This window comes from Pan troglodytes, chromosome 7 (genome assembly GCF_028858775.2).
Source record: "Pan troglodytes isolate AG18354 chromosome 7, NHGRI_mPanTro3-v2.0_pri, whole genome shotgun sequence".
Lineage (NCBI taxonomy): Eukaryota > Metazoa > Chordata > Mammalia > Primates > Hominidae > Pan > Pan troglodytes.
This window is the reverse complement of record NC_072405.2, coordinates 113,396,409-113,418,528: the sequence shown is the minus strand read 5'-3', so window position 1 is coordinate 113,418,528 and position 22,120 is coordinate 113,396,409. Positions and strand designations below refer to the sequence as shown.

At 42.4% G+C, this 22,120-nt stretch overlaps 1 protein-coding gene, 1 long non-coding RNA gene and 1 other non-coding gene across 13 annotated transcripts in view; 1 reads left to right on the top strand and 2 right to left on the bottom strand.

Annotated features, from left to right (window-relative positions):
- Window positions 1-22,120, top strand: part of LOC112204210 (uncharacterized) — a 166,132-nt gene that overhangs the window by 135,713 nt on the left and 8,299 nt on the right. Inside the window, exon 10 of the long non-coding RNA XR_010159320.1 lies at window positions 1-22,120. This exon is cut by the window's left edge and continues 6,575 nt beyond it. This is a non-coding gene — a long non-coding RNA (uncharacterized LOC112204210).
- The window catches only part of BAALC (BAALC binder of MAP3K1 and KLF4), a 114,794-nt gene that overhangs the window by 90,377 nt on the left and 2,297 nt on the right, over window positions 1-22,120 (bottom strand). The window lies entirely within an intron of this gene.
- MIR3151 (microRNA mir-3151) lies at window positions 8,667-8,776 on the bottom strand. Its single transcript, NR_106618.1, has one exon. It is a non-coding gene; the product is annotated as a microRNA mir-3151 (primary transcript).

The following is a 22,120-nucleotide window of genomic DNA, read 5'->3' as shown; positions in this document are numbered from 1 at the left end:
GGAAATGTGGTCTGGAATCAAGAGCAGATATGGCGGGAAGCAGCCACTGGGAGGATAACGTCAGCAGCAGGTGAGTTCTCTGGGAGAGCCTGCTGGATAAGAGAAGAGTACTGGGCAAGGGCGTGAAGAGACGTGGGTAGAGCATGGGGCAAATCACGAAAGAGGAACTAAAAAAGAGGACGAGGCTGAGAAGACATAATCAGAGGTGGAAGGGAAATGGTGGTGTAGGGAAACTGAGGGAGAAGGTCCATTTCCAAAATGTGTAGTAAGGGTAGGCAGAGGAGATTGGCCAGGTCAGTGGTGCTGAAAGCTGCAGAAAGGGACATGGGCACTGACTCTCCATTTACAAGGTAATTGGTACTCTTTGTGATAAGAGTTTCAGTAGATTAATAGGAATGGAAATTCCCTGTAACATGTGCAGGAATCTATCTGGACCCATCTGCTTCTCCCCAGTGAGACTTGGGGGAACAGGGACTGATGCAAATATGCTAATGCTCAAAAGGTTTGCTATGCCACAGTTGTAACGTCCTTTGTTTCTGACCCTGGAGTCTCGTGTCTTACCAGTATCCAAGAAACTGTGACAGGCTAACTTGTAGGGTAAAATCTCAGGTCCTTCCTAGTTATTAAAACTACCATGCTTTTCTAGAAACTTGCCATTCCTCCATTAAGAAGTGGAGTCTGATTCCCCTCCTTTGAAATCTGGGCAGGCTTGTGACTCATTTATAACCAATAGAATACAGGAGAAATAAACTGTATAATTTCCGAGACTAGGACATAAAAGGCAATGCAGCTTCTACCTTGCTAACTGGGGCTTGCACTGGAGTTCTGAGCAGTTATGCAAACATGCTGACTGCCCTGGGCCACCATGCTGTGAGGAAGCCCAAACTAGCCCTTGCAGAAAGAGCATATGGAGAAGTCCTGGGACTGTACCGAGAGAGATGCCCAACCAGTCCCAGCTGTTCCATCTGACAGCAAAACCCCAGCAATTTTATTCCACAAATAACTTTAGGTTTTTGCTTTTCAACTTTTTGCTTTTAGACTTTTTGCTTTTCAAAATATCTCAGTCACCTTCAAAGGATGAAGATTTACAACTAGTGAATATGGTCGAAAGAACAGGCCCAAGCTGGGCATGGTGGCTCATTCCTGTAATCCCAACACTTCCGGAGGCCAAGGTGGGAGAATTGCTTCAGCCCAGGAGTTGGAGACCAGCATGGGCAACATGGCAAAACCCCATCTCTATGAAAAAAATGTTTTTAATTAGCTGGGCATGGTGGCTTACCTGTGGTCCCAGCTACTTGGGAGGCTGAGGTAGAAAAACTGCTTGAGACTAGGAGATCAAGGCTGCAGTGAACCGTGATCGTATCACTGTGCTTCAGCCTGGGTGACAGAGCAAAACCCTGTTTCAAAAAAACAAAAACAAAAAACAAACAAAGAACAGGCCCAGAGATGTGAACAGATTGTATATAGGGCAGAAATGGCAGTTTTTCCAGAATTGTATAAAAAGATGGCAACTTCATTCTTAGAAGGCACACTAAAACTAAGTGAGCTACAATTCCTTACCTACTAAAGTGATAAAAATCCCTAAGTTTGATAATCTACCGTACTGGCAGGGCTATGGGGAAACAGGCACTTTCATATGCTGCTGATGGGAATGCAAAATGGCACAAGGCCTCTGGGGGGAAATTTGGCAATATCTAGCAAAATTACATTTGCATTCAGCATTTGGCCCAGCTGTACCACTTTTTAGGGATCTACCTAAATCTACACTGGAAAAAAATGAAAAGACACATGGACAAGACTATTTGTTACAGTAAAAGATTGGGAACAGTCCTAATGGCCATCAGTAGGAGACTGGTTTAATAAACCAGGACACATCCACACAATCGAGCGCTATGCAGCTATAAAAAGGAATGAGGAATTTATGTAGTGCTTTGAAGTGATATCTGGGATATAGTCTTCAGTGAAAGCCAAGGGAAAGAACAGTAGGTATAGTATGCTGCCTTTTATCTTAAAAATGAAAAGCATCTAAATATATAGATACAGATATAGAGATTTCTGTGTATGTGTGCGTATGTTTGCTTATTTGAAAAAAAAAAGATAAACCAAAAACTAATAAAATGGTTATCTATAGGATGACAAAGGAATCAGAGGAAAGGGGGCAGAGATAATGAAAGCGAACTTTTTATATGTAGCTTATTTTATAGATTTGTCTTTAGAACCATGTAAATGTTTGACCAATATAAAACAAAATTAAACTGAAATGAAAGAAACAGCAATTTTTCCTGAAATGCAAAAGTAAAATGAAACAAATGAACCTACCTATCTAGCAAGTTGATGGCTTAACCACTGTGATGGTTAATACTGAGTGTCAACTTGATTGGATTGAAGGATACAAAGTATTGATCCTGGGTGTGTCTGTGAGGGTGTTGCCAAAGGAGATTAACATTTGAGTCAGTGGGCTGGGGAAGGCAGACCCACCCTTAATCTGGGTGGGTACAATCTAATCAGCTGCCAGCGAATATAAATCAGGCAGAAAAACGTGAAAAGGCAAGACTGGCCTAGCCTCCCAGCCTACATCTTTCTCCCATGCTGGGTGCTTCCTGCTGTCAAACATCAGACTCCAAATTCTTTGTTTTGGGACTCAAACAGGCTCTCCTTGCTCCTCAGCTTGCAGACAGCCTATTGTGGGACCTTGTGATCATGTAAGTTAATACTTAATAAACTCCCCTTTATATATATATGTATAGACTATTAGTTCTGTTCCTCTGGAGAACCCTCATACAGCCACCCAGCAATAAATTATTTCAATTTACTTTAAAACACAGTAATCTAACTGTATGTCCCTATTGGGATATACCCTAAAGACAAAAAACTCCCAAAAAATCTTTAAAAACATTTTCAGTAATCACACTGAGGCAGGAAAATAGAGTCTGGAGGCAGGGAACATAAGGCCGATCCACATTTCAGCTATAACAGGAAACATCCTCTCCATAGGGCATAGGTGGTAAATGACTTTGTAATTTTACTTCATCCTCTCCATTTACATAGGGCATACCCAAAGTAACCAATGGAATCCTCTAAGGGATATTTAAACTCCCCAAAATTCTGTAATGCAGCCTTTGAGCCCCTATGCTTGGGCCTGCTCTTACACTGTGGAGTGTACTTTCATTCTCAATAAATCCCTTCATTCTTTCCTTGCTTTGTTTGTGCATTTTGTCCAATTATGTGTTCAAGATGCCAAGAACCTGGACACCCTCCACTGTTAACAATACTGTTACATATATAAGACAAAGCAACCTTAGTTTCTTACTTATAATGTTGTTAGGAACCAAGATTTTTAGCATCTAAAAAAAAAGAATAAAGTTTTAAAAGGATGAAAAATCTGAATTGATAATATCAATACAAACACATAGTCTCTTTAAAAATAGTTTCTAGCTCTGTCCAGTGAAAAGAGATTTAAACAACAGCCAACCCAGTAGCAACAAGCAGCCTAGGTGCCCAGGCTGTAGGCTCTAAGTATAGTACTTCAATTAGAGGAACCAGGGCTCCTTAGAGAAATTGGTAATTCCAAGTCCTAGCCCAGAAAAATAAAAGAATGAGCCTATAAAAACATAATAAGCCTAGAAATAATAATAAGCCTAGAAAAACATACCATACCAGAAAGCCAGGACTATCAAAGACTACTAGAAGTGTGTGAAAAGGAGTCAAGAGTCAAACAGGGGATCCCACTAGCCAAAGATGGGAAACCCTGAGTATACACATACAAGATAATAAGTGCAATGAGTTAAAACCCATCCAATATGCTAATGAGCCATGAATCCATCATGACGCTTTAAGAAACACTCCTCGGGCCACCTTTGGTGGATACTAGGGGAGAAACTGAGAACTGATCATTAAAGGGAAAACATTTGGCATTTACTCAGACTTTTCAGGAAAGCCAAAAGGGATGTGGGGAAAAGTTATTCTTTATAAAAGAATTCCAAGTAATAAATGTTGAAGAAATGTTAGACTATCACCATTTTGTAATTCCTAATGAAATAATTGATGTAGGCAATGATTATCAATAACTGCTAAAAGCATTAGGTAGAAAGCTGATGAGAAACTTTATAAAGGATAGATCAGGTGGCCTAAGTCGATCACAAAAAACAAGATATAACCTGATGTGTGGTTCCTGATGTAGAACCACACGATGGAAAGAATACCTCATCACCTATGAAGTTTCTTACTGAAAAAGCAAACCGGAATTCCATCAAGCCTATTGTTCTATCAGTTTACAGAGAATACAGAAACTTTTTTCAATTAATTAATTAATTTTTAAATTGACAAATAAAATTTTATATGTGGTGTACAACATGATATTTTGATATATGTATATATTCTTGAATGGCTAAATCAAGCTAATTAACGTATTCATGATCTTAGATATCTTTCTTCATGGTGAGATCATTTAAAATCTACTTTTTAAACATTCAAATACAATTGTCCCTCCCTCCCTGCAGGTTCCATTTTTGCAGTTTCAGTTACCTATGGTCAACCAAAGTCCAAAAATATTAAATGGAAAATTCCAGAAATAAACAATTCTTAAGTTTTAAATTGTGTGCCATTCTGAGTAGCATGATGAAATATCTTGCTGTCCTGCTCTGTCTTGCCTGGGATGTGTATGTATGTATGTATTGTATGTATTGTATATATGTATTGTCCTATGTATCCGTGCTGTAGACACCATTGGCCTGTTAGTTACTTTGTAGCCCTCTTGGTGTTCAGATCAATTGTCCAGGTATCATGGTGCTTACATTCAAGTCACCCTTCTTTTACTTAATAATGGCACCAAAGCAAGAGTAGTGATGCTGGCAATTCTGATATGCCAAAGAAAAGCCCTAAAGTGCTTCTTTAAAATAAAGTGTGAAAGTTCTCTATTTAATAAAGAAAGGAAGAACAATATATATAGGGTTTTGTACTAATTGTGGCTTCAGGCATCCCCTGGAAGTATTGGAACTTATTCTCCATGGATAAGGAGGAACTACTCTATACAATACATTGTTATTAACGCTAGTCACCATGTTGCGCAATAGCTTTCCTGAAGGTTTTCCTCCTAACTGAATATAGCAACATTTTAAACAACACCACAGGGAGGCAATCAGCAAAATCCAAAAAATTAGAAACTCTACAAGACAAAACAACCAGTTTCTTCAACAAATCAATTGAAGGGGAAAGGGAGGAAATGGGAAACCTATAAACTGAAAGAAACAAGAAAAATACAAACCAAATACAACATGCAGATGTTGTTTGTATCTCAATTCAAACAAACCAATGATAGGAAAACATTTATGAGACCATTGGGAAAATTGGGGCACTGGCTGAATTTTTATTACATTAGAGAATTAAGAATTAAGGGATTTTCATTAATTTTAGATGTGATAATGGTATTGTGGTTATATATTAGGTTGAAGCATATGGAATTGCTGATATTATACCATTTCAACCTATAAAAAATGACAATTTAATATAGTCCAATCCAATATCTTTTTACTTTTTAAAAATTTTCTTTTGAGACAGGGTCTTGCTCTGTTGCCCTGGCTGGAGTGCAGTGGTATAATTTCAACTCACTGTAAGCTCTGCCTCCCAGGCTCAAGCAGGCTTAGCCTCCAGAATAGCTGGGACTACAGGCATGCACCACCACGCTTGGCTAATTTTTTAAAAACAATTTTTTTATAGAGATGAGGCCTCACTATATTGCCCAGGATGGTCTCATACTCATAGGCTCAAGTGATCCTCCTGCCTCAGCCTCCCAATGTGCTGGGATTACTGGTGTGAGCCACCATGACAGCCCCAATATCTTTTTAAAAGAGTCCTAATTTCTTAGAGATTCATACGAAAGTATTCATGGATGAAGTTACATGACTTCCGGAATTTGCTTCAAAATTACTCAATTGATGAAGGGGAATGGAGGCAGAGATGAAACAAGATTTGCAATGCATTGAAGCTGTGATGGATACGTGGGGGTTTATTATATAATATTCTCCAAATATATATATATATATATATATATATATATATATAGCTTGAAATATGTGCATATAAAGTTTCAAATTTTCATATATGTTTGAAATGTTATATTAAAAAATGTCTAAGGCTACAATTAAGGGGTTCTAGGATTGTTTTGAGCAATTGCAACCAGATGGTGTTTGATGCTCAATTGAAGATATAATCTCCATTTGTGTGTGGTGTGTGTGTGTGTACCTACACATTCAGATCACCTTTTCATATAACTTTTTTGTATATCATATACATTCCACACTAATTTTTTGCTTACTGCTACAGGGTTTTGGAATCCCAAGAATAGTCAGCGTTTGAATTTTGAATTTATGTGCAAAAGAGACAAATATGGCTAAAGGCCATGGGCACACTCTCTCTGGGTCCCTGTGTTAACGATTTTAGTAGCTTCTATTTAAATGGTGCTCTTTCTCTAAGCTCATTGGGTATTTTCTGAAAGCTTACATAATGGCTGGAAGCCCCCTGCCTCTGCAAAGGAACACCTGATTCAGAAAAGTAAACACCATAACAGCAACCCATTCATCAGCTGCCCAGACTCACAACCAAGCAGACATGCAGCGACTTTCCATAAACCCTCATTTCTGGCATTACAGCCTGTGGCAATAACAGAGTTAAGGAAAGGTAAGTGAAACTCAGAGAGACACACTGAGATAATTATTCCTCACGCCTCTTAGAAGAACATTCCACCCTCTCAGAAGAAGCCCTGTCTGAATCTGATTCAGCTGAGAAAACAACTCAGGCCATGGTAGCTGCACCCAACTCTCTAAATCAACAGTGACCTGTGCTGAAGGGATTAAGGCATCCCAACATTCCTCAGAGCCCAAGGCAAGGAGAATCCCTTATGAAGATGAAATTGATCTTCAAGCACCCTCTACCTTACTCTGCGTGATGCCATATTCTTCCTGAATCCCACCCAACTCAAGAGCATGATTTGCATAATAAAATCTCTAATACTTTGATGAACAAATGTTATCCAAGATACTTTAAAAACTGCCTTCACGGTGAGAAATGAACTTAATTCCATAAATTCATTGTCTGTTCGTTATTCTAGAAACATTATTTGAGTATTCAGCATGTGCTGAGCTATTTAGAGATGTTTCTGAGGGCTAGGACTAGTAACTGCAAATCCTATGCTTTTTTTCCTCTCTTCCACACTGCCTTGGGGATTAAAGACAGTGGCTCTTAAATCTGGCTGTGCTTCAAAATCATCTAGGACAGGAGTGGGCATTGGAACACAGACACGCTCATTCATTTATATATTGTCTATAGCTGCTTTGGCATTAAAAACAGAAGTTGAGTAGTTGCAAAAGAAATCACGTGGCCCACAAAGCCTGAAATATTTACCCTCTGTCCCTTTACAGAAAAAGTTTGCTAACCTCTGATCTAGGACCTCTGGACCAGCAGCGTCAGCATCACTTGGAAGCCTGTCAAACATGCAGAATCTCAGGTCCAACCCAGACCCATGAAATTTCACTCTCCACTGAACTAGAGAACATGGGGACACTGCAGGTTTTCTAGCCGCACTCCCACTACCAAATCAGAAGTGCCTGGGGTGGGACCTTTGTTTGAGATTCCCCAGGTGAATCTGATATGCAGCCACTAGGGAAGCAGAAAGATGAGTAAGGTGATTACTGCCAGGTCTTCCTGTGGAACTGCAGCACCAGATTCTCCAGCTGCTGAGAGTTAGCTGCTAAAGGATCACAGCTGAGTGCCTCTCCAGGCACTGCTCCTGTGGAAGGAAATGACCTTACCCAAGGTCACACCTACTTGCTAGGGGAAGACTGCATCCAACGCCTGGCCGATACAGGGTAAAAAGGCCCAGTCTTCTCAATTGCTGAATGGCCATCCCAGCTCCAGAGCTCCCCAGGGCATCAGCTGAAGCCCCTATTACAACAGCCATTCCCCAGGGCATCAGCTGAAGCCCCTATTACAACAGCCATTCCACTCCTCCCTCTGCCCTGGACTGTGCCCCTCACCCTATTAGAGAAACTGGGATGCTGACTGAATTATTATATTAGAGAATTAAGAACTTTTCATTAATTTTTAGGTGTGATGATGGTATCATGGTTATATATTAGTTTGAAGTATATGAAATTGCTAATATTACACTATTTCAACCTACAAAAATAACAAAATGGTCCCATCTAATATCTTTTTGGTCCAATCTAATAGATATGGTCTACTCTAATATCTTTTTTAAAGAGTCCCAGTTTATTAGAGATTCATACTGAAGTATTCATGGATGAAGTTACATGACTTGTGGAATTTGCTTCAAAAATGTTTAATTGGCGAAGTGGAATGGAGGCAGAGATGAAACAAGGTTTGCAATATGTTGATAATTGTTGAAGCTGATGATGGGTACATGGAGGTTTATTATACTATTCTCCATGTATATATATATATAGCTTGAGATAGTAAGAGGCCCACATCACAGGTGGTGTTACTAGAGCTCTCTCCAGTAAGGGTTTATCTCAGAGTCTGTTTCTTGGCTCTGTCTTTAAGAGTATACAGTATAATAGCAGAGATAAGTCACAATCATAAATAAGAAAACTCAAAAGGGAGTAAGTGTCCTAAATGGTGTGTGCTATCAGGGAACACATAACTGAAGCAGAAGGGCAGGAGCAGCAGGCTTTTGGGGTGACAGGTGGGGCTGTGGGATCAGGTGGGATGCCCTTTGAGGCACCTGATCCCATTGCCCCACCCATCACCCCAAAGGTTGTATGGAGAGGCTGGAAAGAAAGCCTTGAATTCCACACTAAGACATTTGTATTCAGTAGATAGTGGGAAATCATGGAAGGCTTTGAGTAGAAGAATAACACAATAATGATCCCAGCTGTACTTGGGAGTATTCACCTGGCAATAATGTGAAGGGGATTGGAGTGGGAGTGACTGGGGGTGTGAAGACTAGTCCAAAAGTTGTTGCAAATGTCTAGGTGAAAGGCGGTGAGGACAGAAGCTAGCAATCCATGAAGGGGCTGGTGTACAGGAAAGACCACAGGGCTCAGAATGAGACAGACCTGAGTTCCAAACCCCACCCCACTGCTCACAGCCCATGTACACTTAGACAAGCCATCCCACCTCTCTGACTACCCCCTTCTGTAAAATGGAAATAACAGAGTTAGGTAATAAATCTGCAAAGCCCGGCACATGCTGGGCACCCAATTAATGGAAGCCACACCATGAGGTCGTAGCTGTGTTCGTTTGTGCTTGTACATCATCACTTATCACCCCAGCAAGAAAGTGTGAGCCTGACTGCTATGAAGACTGCCCTTGAAAAGTGATTCTTGGAGGTAATCGTTTAATGAGGCCTCAGTTTCAAACACACCAGTTGTTTATTGAGGTGCTTAAGCCTGAATCATTCCTCTTAGGAAGGGTGCACAGGCGATCTCTGCTTCCATTGTAACCGCTGCCATGCCCTGTTGTCATGGCGACCAGTTTCCCAAACTGCCCTGCTATTTTCTGCAAGCCTTTCCAGTTTCTTCATGCCCTAAAGTCCACAAGCCCTAGAGACAGCAGCAGGTTGGGTTTTTTGAACTTCCACAGAAAACACTGTCAACTCTTTAAATTTGCCAGTTGGCTGCGAGCTGCTTCTCCAACAGAAGCTCCCAGCCTGAGCAGCAGTGTGACCCTGCACAGCAGACACCCACAAATGTTCCCACTAACTGGAAATTGGTGCCATGGAATACTAGCTGGCACATCAGTCTCTGGCTGGCATTAACCTTGCAGGAAAATAAGGCAGAAGACAAGGGAAAGTCCACCATGCATTTCATGTACACAGCACAGTCTGAAGTTAAAAGACCATTCTAAAAGATTAAAGTTTAAGGTATTGCATTATTTTAAAAATTATTTCAATATTAGCACATGTGGTTTTTCCAGAGAATGTTCACCTTATGAACTTACTTGAAACATAAAAATATTAAAAACAATATTATTATTGTTGTTATGGCAAAATTGTAATACTAGCAATCATGTCACCTTGGTTTCTGGCAGAACTTCTCTCCCTCCTCACTTACCTAATTCCTTTCCCCCTTCTTGTTCCTGGAAATCTTCTCTCCTCTCTGACCACAGCTATAGGATGAAAGAAGTGACCACTCTGCTGGCAGCCTGCCCAGTATCTGTTCTCCCCATTTTTCCTTTGCCAAGAGGACCCTGATACTTTTAGGGTAGCTTGAAAGTTCCCTGTGTGGAAGGAAATGACCTCACACAACATCACATCCCCTTGCTGGGGAAGCCCACATCCAATGCCTGGTCAATATAGGGTAAAAAGCTAAAAGTTTTGAGTTCCTAGACACCCTTGCGGCCCAGAACACCTACATCATACACTTCTGACCAATAAGACCCAAGCAAAGTTTACTGGGTTTGAGGAAAACTGTCATTTTACAGATAAGGAACAGATCAGGCAGAATGCCCCTTTCTGCCCGTCTCCTTCTTCCCATTTGAAATAAGATGGTGCAGCATCTCGCAGCCATGAGGATGAAATCCACACACTAAGGATGGCAGAGCAATAAACCCAAAGGAGCCCAGCTCCTCCACAGTGTCCGTGACTGGGTGTGGCTGCCGACCTCCAGACCTCTGTGCAGACCTTCCATGGGCTAAATCCCATTCCTGGAGTTGGTTTCTGTTCAGGCAGCCAGATGCAATCCCTAACTGGTACAAAAGGTGTGGAGGGTTCCCTTCATTCAACAAACATCCACCGAGTGCCTACTCTGTGCTGGGCACTGTTCTAAGCACTTGGACTGTAACAGCGGGTGAGTCCATCAGATCCTTGACCTCTTGGAGCAAGAGAGTCAAGAAATAAACAGTAAACGAACAAGACAATGACAGGCAGTGGTGTTAGGAAGGAAATGACCAGATGGCCACTGGGGAAGGCTGGTCTCTCTGAGGAGGTGACATCTGAACTGAGAGCCAAAGGGTGAAGAGGAGTTAACCACACAGAGGGGGCGGGTGTGGGGAGGAAGCACATTGCAGCAAGTGTGAAGGCCTGTGACAGGAAGGGGCTCCATGTATTCAGAGAACAGAGGGGAATCAAGCGTGGCCGGAACACGCTGAGCAAAAAACAGAGCAGAGTAAACAATGAAATCATGCTGGAAAATCAGCAGGGACCTCGTCATGCAGGCCCCTGGAGGCCAAGGAAGGGACTGGGATTTTATTCTACACATAGTAGAACAGGAAGCTATCAGAAGGCATTAAACAAGAGAGTGACAGGACCTGACATATGTTTTTAAAAGATCGTTCTGCCTATGACATGAAGAATGAATTGTCAAGGGTATGAATGGAAGCAGGCTATGGCAGATGTTCAAGTGGAAGACGGATGTGGCTTGGGCTTGGGGAGGGCCCATGGAGATGCAGAGTAGACCTTCATCCAAATGGAGCTGCCTGTGAGGTTCCTGTATATGGTTACAACAAGGGGCAACCTTGTCAGTGCACTTAGAATTCAAATGGACAGACTAGGAGGAAAGGATGGCTAAAGATGTTTAGAAATGCTCAGATGGCAAGAAGGATGTATGCTGGGTCACTGGAAGGAAAAATGGGAGAATTCACAGCAAGTCTGTGATTTTTTTTTTTATATTCAGAGGGAAAGTATAGGATAGCATCAGGGGCTATTATATGGGGTCTGTCACCGCATATTAATGAGGAATGAATAGAATTGCTGAGAGGTGGTGGGATCATTGTTCTAGAGCATGAATTGCTTATAGGGGCAATCATAACATGCATGACTTTTTCCAGAAATGCTGGGCAGCTCCAAAACAAGAGTGTAAGGAACAGAGGGGAAGGGTGACCCAAGGTTTGAGACTGGCATGACAAGCCTGGTGCAAGCTTGAGGATGTGAGGGGATCCTGGCTGCTAGAATGCACAACACTGAAACACTAAGCCCTTTGTACTTGTGAATGCATTAATTCTTCAATAAGTCCCATCCTACAATGTGGAAACTGAAACCCAGAGAGGCTAAGAAACTTGCTGAGGGTCACACAGCTGATAAATGCCTGTTGTTAAAATCAAATTCCTAGGCCGGGTGAGGTGGCTCACACCTGTAATTGCAGCATTTTGGAAGGCCAAAGCAGGCAGATCATGAAGTCAGGAGATTAAGACCATCCTGGCTAACACTGTGAAACCCCATCTCTACTAAAAATACAAAAAATTAGCTGGGCGTGGTGGCAGGTGCCTGAAGTCCCAGCTACTCGGGAGGCTGAGGGAGGAGAATCGCTTGAACCCAGGAGGCAGAGGTTGCAGTGAGCTAAGATTGAGCCACTGCACTCCAGCCTGGGCGACAGAGCAAGACTCCATCTCAAAAAAAAAAAAAAATCAAATTCTTTAACAATGCAACTATTATATTATCTTCAAACAAAGTAACAGGGAGGGTGATGGATGAAGAGAGCAGGTTGAGGCCCAGGGACCCGAGGTCATGATGCTTGTTAAAAGCTGGCTCACTAGTTGGGGAGGAAGTGTATGAAATTGTAAACAGAGACTGGATCTGGCTGGGTGATCCTGTGGGTGTGGCTGTATCAGAATTCAGGATAATGGCTTAGAGAAGAAGGTCAAGAATCCCTGGGTTGGATTTCCAGGCCAAAGGGCATCAGCTTTGCCTAACTGCCCACTAAAATGCCTGTGAAGACATAGAAAAAGACCAAGACTCACAACATCACCACAAGTGAAGACTGGTAGGCAACCTAATCCCAGAATCTAGGAGAAGTTGTCATCATTTGTAAAGCAGATTGTGTTAGATTAAGAAAAACCTATCCAGACTTTTGGTTTTGCTTCATTACACAGAAGCCACATGGTGAGATGTAGGCAGACATTAGGTACCTATCCCATCTTACACAAAGACCTAGAGCTGGAAGCCTATGGAGTGGTACCAGTCACAGCTCTGGGCAGCCAACCTGTCTGACCTCATGGGCATTTGAGACTCAGAAAGCTGGTCCCTGCACACACACACACACACAGACACACCCAGCCATACACACAGACACACACACACACACAGCCATGTTTCTATATCCATGATATGGTTTGGCTGTGTCCCCACCCAAGTCTTATCTTGAATTGTATCTCCCACAATTCCCATGTGTTGTGGGAGGGGCCAGGTGGGAGGTAATTGAATCATGGGGGTGGGTCTTTCCCATGCTGTTCTTATAATAGTGAATAAGTCTCATGAGATCTGATGGTTTTATAAAGGGGAGTTTCCCTGCACAAGCTCTCTTCTCTTGTCTGCTGCCATGTGAGATGTGCCTTTCACCTTCCATCATAATTGTGAGGCCTCCCCAGCCACATGGAACTGTGAGTCCATTAAACCTCTTCTTCCTTATAAATTACCCAGTCTCAGGTGTGTCTTTATCGGCAGCATGAAAACAGACTAATACAACCCATAAAGAGACTAAATCCCAGAAAACAGCTAGGAAAAATATAGAACAGCATACTCAGCCTGAGCCTGTTGTGGGGGCTTGAGGGGGAGGTAAGAGGGAAACATGGAGGAATTACCTACAGTAATTACCTGGTATGTAATTTGCCTGAATTCAAGTATATTTGCCCAGTATTGAAAGAAAAAAAGAAAAATCCCTTTACTTTTCCATGACCTTTCCCCCTTTCTCTTCCTCCATTCAAACTAGACTTGGGCTCCCACTACCTCCATATAGTTTCCTAAATACAAAAATGAACAAATATAATTTTTCTTGGTTTCTGAGCTTCCAAGCAGTTTGAGGAATTTTTCCCATCCCCCCATCCGGAACTTTAAACATCACCTTCACGTATAAGATGTAAATACAACATCATCTTCATGGTACCTGAAAGATGAAACCTAAATGCTGAGAGAGGCATTATTTTCCTCTGTGTGCTTTTTCTATGCTTTTTAAATGTTTAATTAGGAGCATGCACTGCATTTGAAACCAGAAAAAAATATATGATTCTGCCTAAAGACTGTTCCTGTTTAATGGGCCTGTCAGGTGACTGGGATGCAGGTGACACCTGGGGCACCTCCTGCAACCCTTTCTATGGAGATGGAGATTGGAGCAGCACGGGCACTCAGCACAGGGAGAGGGCAGTGTAAGCACCGCAGAGCTGCAGGACTCAGCCTTGTAAACGCTGGCAGGAGGCTCCCACGCTAAATGGTTAATATTTTCAGAAAAGCCCAAGGCAGATGGGGTGGGGGAGGGTACTACATTCGTGCTTAGCAGCACAGCACAATGGACCCTGCCCTGAATTCAGAAACAAGAGACCTGAATTCTGATCCTAGCTCTCCCACTTCCAAGCTGGTGGCCTGGCTCAGTCTCTTCATCTCACTGAATCCCAGCTCCTCATCTGGCAAGTGATGAGAACAATTGTTTATGAGGTTATTTCGGAGGGTGATATAAACTAATGTCAAAAAGAAAAATTCTCACATATAGTAAATGCAAATAGTAGATTCAAATAAATGCTATTTGAATCTAAACAGCCAGGAAATAGATCCAATCTCAGAAAAAAGTGTGAGGAAGTAACAGTGGAAATCCGTCTCTCTTATTATTTCCAAATGTTCACAGTGTTAGTGCTCATAAACACACTTGCATTAGTTTGCTAGGGCTGCCATAACAAAGTGCCACAAACCGCATGGCTTAAACAACAGAAACCTGCTGTTTCCCAGTTCTGGAGGCCAGAAGTCCAGGACCAAGATATCAGCAGGCCGGTTACAAAAAACAAACAAACAAAAAAAGGCAGAAAGAATGAATGAGACCTACTATTTGACAGCACAATAAGGTGACTATAGTCAATAATAACTTAATTGTACATTTTAAAATAACAAAGTATAACTAGATTGTTTGCTACTCAAAAGATAAATGCTTGAGGTAATGGATACCCCATTCTCCATGATGTGCTTATTTCACATTTCATGCCTGTATCAAAACATCTCATGTGCTCCATGCATACATACACCTACTATGTACCCACAGAAATCAAAAATGAAAAAGCATATCAGCAGGGTTGGTTCCTGCTGGAGGCCCGGAGGGAGAATCTGTCCCTTGCCTCTCTCTGAGCTTCCAGTGGTTTTCAGTGGACTTTGGTGCACCTTGGCTGGTGGCAGCATCACCGGTCTCTGCCCTCATCTCCACATGGAGTTCTCCCTGTGTGTCTCTCTGTCTCCAAATTTCCCCTTTTCATAAGGACACCAGTCATTCTGGATTAGGGCCCACCCTAATGAACTCATTTCAACTTGATTACCTCTTTAAAGATTCTCTTTCCAAATAAGGTCACATTCTGAGGTACCGGGGTAGAGGAGGGGTTAGGGCTTCAACATGTGAATTGGGGGAGACACAAATCAGCACATAACAACATTCCAAAAGAACAACATTCTCAAGAGAGATGGCTGTGGTTGGGCATGAGACAGAGTGGGAGTCAGGCATGTGAGGAAGCAAGCGTTCCTGGTAGCCAAGCTAGCGAGAGCTATATCATGATTGGGCTCAGGGTAAACCCCTCGAGTCTGCTCTGCAGAGGAGAGTAAATGTGGCATATAGACTGGCCAGAGAGGCTCTGAAGGAGTCTTTATAGGGATAGGATTTTGCAGCAGAGGCCAAAGGTCTGCTGAGAGTGTCTCGAGGCTGTAGGCCTGACATGGGAGGGCTCCTGGGATGAATGGTGCAGCACCATTGTCCGAGAACAGGTTTAGACACCCAACTTCACAAGGGCAGAATGGCCTTATCAGCAGGAAGATGCTGTGGACCACAGGTGCACAGATCCCAGGGTGAAGGTTGGACCTCCAGGAGTCCAAACCTGAGGGATTGCTGAGTGCAGAATGAGCCAGGAAAAGACCCCTTTCTGACTCAGAGAAGACTAGGTTCTTCCCACCAGGGCCTATTAATCGAAGAAAAAAAAATCTGCAATGTTTTTTGCGAAAAAAAAATCTGCATTTATCCTTTGAGTTACATACAATCCAATTACACTCTTTAAATTATTTAAAAATATACAGTTGAGTTATTATTGACTATCGTCATCCCATTGTGTTATCAAATAGTAGGTCTTATTCATTCTTTCTACATATTCTGGAGGAAATTCTGGAATGCACTTGGGATACTACTACACCCTGCAATGGAGTCACCTTAAATTCATCTTTGGATAGGGTTGGAATTGTTTTATCTAATGTCCAATGAAGACAAGGTTCAATGGACTGATATCTAAGACAAAAGCATCTAAGATGAGACTCAGGAAAGAGGTTATAAGAATGACAGACTAAGCTTCATTTGCACAGCTAGATCATTCATTCATTTATTCATTTTCACAGTCATTCAACAAATGTGTGGAAGATGCCAGGCATGCAAATGTCAATCATGTGGTCCCCAACCTGGAAGAGCTCACAGACTAACTAGAGAGACAGAGGAATGACCAAGCCCTGGCAATGCAGTGTGACAGGTACCATCACTAGACTCTCAAAGTGTCTGGAGAGCCAATGGCACAACATGATACTCTGCCCAGGAGACAAGGGCCATGGGAACATGAGGCTTCCTAAACCTTTACAAACTGCCTAGGTTTGTTACCACTTGTCTCTTGCAGTGATTTTAAGAAACAACTTATAACAAAAAGGCTTGTGTTTGGCAAAAGGGGTGTAAGGAAGGTGGGGATGTTTTCTTACTGTGCAGCCCATCAGACAGACAACAAAAAGTTGAGCAGAGAGAACTGATGAGGAAAGAGAACATCATCTCTGGGGTCTACAAGAAGAAATTGACAAACAGAAGTTTTAGATTTATTCATTTATGAGAAGTTACTCAGGGTCCTGATGTAGCCAGAACAGCGTTAGGTACAGGGATAGGACTGTGTGTGAAATGACCCCTTATCTAACCCAACAGAACCCTTGCCTTACCAAACCTAACAGTCATCCTTGACGGAAGCAGACATTAATCACTAGTTATTCAAAGATAGAACCACAAGCGGTAACAGGTAAGTCAAGGCAGCTGGGGTGTGGGTGGAGGGGGTTTATCCACCAGGAAGCCCTGGCTGTCCTCTCCACAGGTGCTCTCACTCTCGGGGATGGAGTCAGGCCAGCTGGGCTGCACTCCTGTTCCTCTCCAGGGTGGGAGGGTTGGCTGGGACAGTCCCCCTTCCTCTGCTGGGCTCCTGCAGGGGTCTGTATACACACTGACCCCTCCCCAGGCAGAAAAAAACTGCTTAGTTCCTGAATGCCTCTAATGCTTTTCTACATGCCCTTCTAGTATGGACCATGGACCATGCTGACCTGAACGGTATCCACTTTTATGTTTGTCTTCCCTATAATAGTAACTTCTTCAGGTCATCTTTGTGCCAAATGTCTATTCAGTGAACAAAAGAGCAAAAAAAGATGTCTTTTATCTTATTCTATCAACACAGAGAAACAAAGACCTAGAATATTGTTTTCATAGCTCTATCAAAATGAATCAAGGTCAGCAAATTTAAACGTTAAACTGAAACCAATAAGATGAAATTTAACAGAAATAAATGCAAAAATTCCTTATTTGGGTTACTGAAGTCAATTATACCAATTCAGGATTCATAAGGAAAGAAATTCATTCATTCAACAAACGTTTATTGAGCGCCACCTACGTTCTAGTCACTGTACCAGGTGCTGGGTACATAGCAGAGAAAATACAATGTCCTTGATGTCATAAAACTTAAATTTGATTATAAAGAAAGATCTAAGGATTTTAACTAATCATAAGCTTAATGTGAGTCTTCAAGGTAATATGGCAACAACAACAGCAGGAAAACAAACAAATCCTAACCTGATTTTACATGCACCAAGAGACGTTTGTTCAATGACCATATCATAGCACACCTTGTATTGCCCTATGCCGTTCAGCTGACATCAGTAGCTTGGAGTTAGCCATAGGTCCCTTGTATCAAGAGGGACTTTGACAAACCGAGGAGTGTATTTAGAGAATGTGGTCAGGCCTACATGAGGTGTGAGAAGTGATTGAAGGAACTGCATGTATTTGACCTGGAAGACCAATGGTAAGAGATGTGACAGCCATCTTCAAATACTGAAAGAGTTGTCTGTGCAAGACTTGATCACACGGGTCTGGAGTTCACCGGGTAGAAATTACAAGGAAGCAGGAAGAGTCTCACAGGAGAACTGCTCCATAAAGTTATGGGAAAGCCTCCTTCCTTAGGGAAAAGATATTCCATCCTTAGAGATGATGCAGAAGACAATTGTGTTGTCTGAGATCAGAGTAGAATATCAAGAGATCAGACTTGACTTTGAGTTTCGTGAACTGTAAAATCAAGAATTTCATAGCATATCCCCTATTAATCAGGAAGGCAGTATTTAGGAGTAGAGGCTTTGGAAATGGATAGAACTAGATTCCAGGTTGGAACTGGGAAAAGTTACTTGCAGACTTCCAGCCTCATTTCCTCACTTGTAAAAGGAGGGTGGTTATAGTTCCTGCCTCGTTCCTGAAGTGAGGATTCAATGAGAAAATTCAAAGTGCCCAATAAAGCACCAGGCCCCAGTAAGTCATTAATAAATGATGGGTAATGGTGATATTAAATGCTGTCCTTTTTATTTGACTATCTTTCAGTTTATTTAGGTAAATCATTTTGGTGTCTGTAATTCTGCAAACCTCTATTATACTAAGACAATTATTTAGCAATTTAAAAATGTAAAGTAGAAGTCCTTTAGAAAGTTTTGAAATGTTTTCTCTGGAGAAATTAGAAAAAAAGTGTGCTTAAGGATGCAATTTTTGGGGCTTGTGATTACACTGAGATGAAGCTAGGAAGTTATTAATGAATGGAATGACTGAGCTAGGTTGGGTCATGGCAACTTCAGAGACTTCCTTTCTCCTTGGAGACCCCCACCAGGCAACAGAATTAAAAATCAATCCAGCAGACTGATTTTATGAGGATCAAATTATGTCAGACCAATTTAATTTCCTTCTGTAACAGAGGGACAGACTTTGGTGACACAGGAAAGCAATGGATATCACATACCATGGCTTCAGCTAGCTCTTAAATTCTAGCCTACGTAACAGTCAAATCTAAAAAATTAATTCAATTCCATTGAGTAGTGGAGATGATCTCCAAAAACAGGAACCACAGGCTCAGGATCATTTTTTGAGTAAGAAGATGCAAGAAACCTCTTCTTTGTGGAACTGGGAGAAAAACATGCCCCCTCCCTGCAGTGAAATTCAGAATTCATTCAACAAATATTTGCTGAACACCTGTCATGTCACACACCCTCAATCTGGATTGGGCTAAGAGAAACACAAGTGAGATTTAAAAGCAGATATGATTAAATGGGACTTTTCTTGGGCAGACATGTTTGTGGAGTTGAGGTTGTGGGTTCAGGGAGGCTACAGAAGAAATGGAATCTTTGGGTTGGGCCAGGTGTTTGAATGGAGTAGGGTAAAGTTGGGGAGAACTTTTTAAAGAGAAGTTGTGCGATCAGAAAGGCCGTTGGAAGAATTCAGGCTAAATTGATTCAAGTGGGAAAACCTCAGTAGCAAGTACTGCAAAGAAGAGGCAGAAGGAGCTCTAGGAAGAGCTGACAGGATGGAGGACAGGTTCAGACAGAGCATCCATTCATTCTGAAAACTTTTACAAGTCCCAGATGTGTTCAGCACAGAAGATGCAAAGATGAATTAGCTTCTCCCCTAGCCCTCAAAAGTCCTGAAGTAGCCAGGAGAAAAGGTGGCTTCAGTTTGACACCAAAGGAGAATCACTAAGGTCCCAGAAAGAAGGGATTCTTGGGAGCTGAGGGTAAAGTCTGTGAGTGGTTGAAGGAGTGTTCAGATGGGGATGATTCCCCTGAGAGTCTCATTTGACTCACATGGCTGACTTCCAGAGACCTTCTCCAGCTCTAGAATTCTAGTAGTGAAGCCATTTTTGTTGATTTCACAGTCTGGACTCTCCTGAATCTACTAGCTCTTTTCATTTACTCCTACCCACCTCTCCCATCAGAAAACAACTTCTGTAAACAGGAAACAGTGGCATTCTGGCCTCCTATCACAACGCAGCCACTGGGGGCTGTTAGGTGTCCCCCAGCAGCTTGGGAGTAAAATCATGAGTAAAGCACTGGCAGGGGGTGGGTGAGGTGGAAGTGAGGGGGCAGAGAAGATGAAAGGAATACAGAATCCTGGCCAGTCTCCCAGGGTGGCTGAAACCCAGGAGATCTGTAGCTTTCACAGATGACCCATTCTGACTAAAGATGACCAGCTCCCAGTCTGAAAAACCCACAGAAGTCAAGCCATTCCCAAAGGCCCTAGGGAATGCCAGTACACCCCCAAGGAAGGCCTTGATTTAATCTTGGTCTTCAGAAATATCCCTCTCCCCTGAGGCTAACAGAAATTCCCGGGGAATTAAAATGACCCTGCCCATACAAGCGTCTTGCCAATTTCAGGGTGCTGTCCTGGGGCTGAAGTGGAGCTTCTCCTCTGGAGGATGCAGGCCTTCAGGACCACCTCTCTGGCAGGGCTGGCCCATGTTTGGCAGGGTACCGTGAATGAGTGTGTCTGTCCCAGGCCCCACCTGTTGCAGTGACCAGATCTCATGATGGATGGGATATGAATTAGTATGGCAGAGTAATAAATCAAGGAATGTCAGGAAAGTTGTGAGGAACATGTATGTACATATAGAGCCATCCCATAATAACTCTTTCATACCCATACATATGCATATACGCACATACACATACACACTATATACTCCCAGTCACCACGGCAACCATTTCTTAAAGCTGTACTTACAGGGTTTTGGTTGTTTTTTATTATTATTTTTTTCATGCTAGATCTTTTCACCCTTATTTCTTTGGAGTACATCTCTGGCCTTTGACTCTCTGCTGAGAAGTACCATACCTCCTTGGGAAACCCTGTCACATCTAACATTTACCAGGTCCCTCTAAAAGGCTCATATCTATCCTCATGCTGACACTGAATTCAGCCAACACACCATTTGGTAACTTGCTAAAAGCATTGGCAATACAAAATAACCATTATGATTGCCACTGTGAGTCAGAAAAACTGGAGACAAATATAGTGTAATGTATTGTACAGCTTTCACAGACAGTCCTCAATTTTAAAATAAAACCAAGTCACAAAGTTAATGTGGAAAAGGAGCCAGCTTTGGTCCTTAAAAATGGAGAAACCTATTCTTGATTAAAGTGACAGCTCTATTTAGTAGGCATGGATTTAAGATTCTTAACCTTGTAAAAGTAATTCGCATTTCCTTCCTCTTCCATATGTTATACATTATGCTTCAAATTAACCCTATTTTCCATTTTAGATTTCATTATTCAAAAATGCCAATAATATCAGTGGGTGAAGAAACACTTAAAACATTTTTATCCAAATATTGACCTTGCTTTGGACAACATCCATGTAATAAGTAGTGAGATTTTTTTCCTTTTAATGTCACCAATATGTTTATGATTAAAGGTCAGTCTGTGGCAACAGTTTGCATCTCTGCACTATAATTACTTGTTCTGCTAAAAAATAAAATAATAAAATAATAAAATAAAATAATATCCTGACTTATGACCTGACCAGACAATTGTTTGCATCTCCTTTTATCAGATTTCTGCTGGATGAGGAATGACCTAGGCAAGAGTATTTAATTTATAGTCAAAATCCACGTGTATGCCCTGCCTCCTGCAAAGCACTGGGACACCATAGGGTAGGGAGAGAAGTCCTTTGCTATGGAACAACTGCTCCAAAAGTAACCTAAAGTGCAGAACTAGCGATGGGGCGGGGTGCATTTATTTTGACCTAAACTGGGATTCTGGTCTTTGAAGCCCGCGAGTGGGCTCATTTCCTAGAGGGAGAAAAGGGGAAGCGACAAGAAAGACTCCACCCAGGCGATCCCAGGCAGGCGCCTTGTGTATAAATCCAGGGAGAGAGGGGCACCAGGTGGCCAATGGATGAGAAGTCACCCGGCTGGGTACGCAGGTGGCCAGGGGATGGCAGATGGGCCAAAGCGGGGCGGAGGCGGCCCTGGGCGGATCAGGGGGTGGGTGGCTGAGGGATATGTGTGCGGAGGAGGTGGGCTGTCCTCCCACCCACCGGTCTCCCGACCAGCGAGCAAGCTTTGGACAAGGCCAAAGAGCATTGGGCTGCTGGAAGCTGGGGCATCGGCGCAGCCTTCG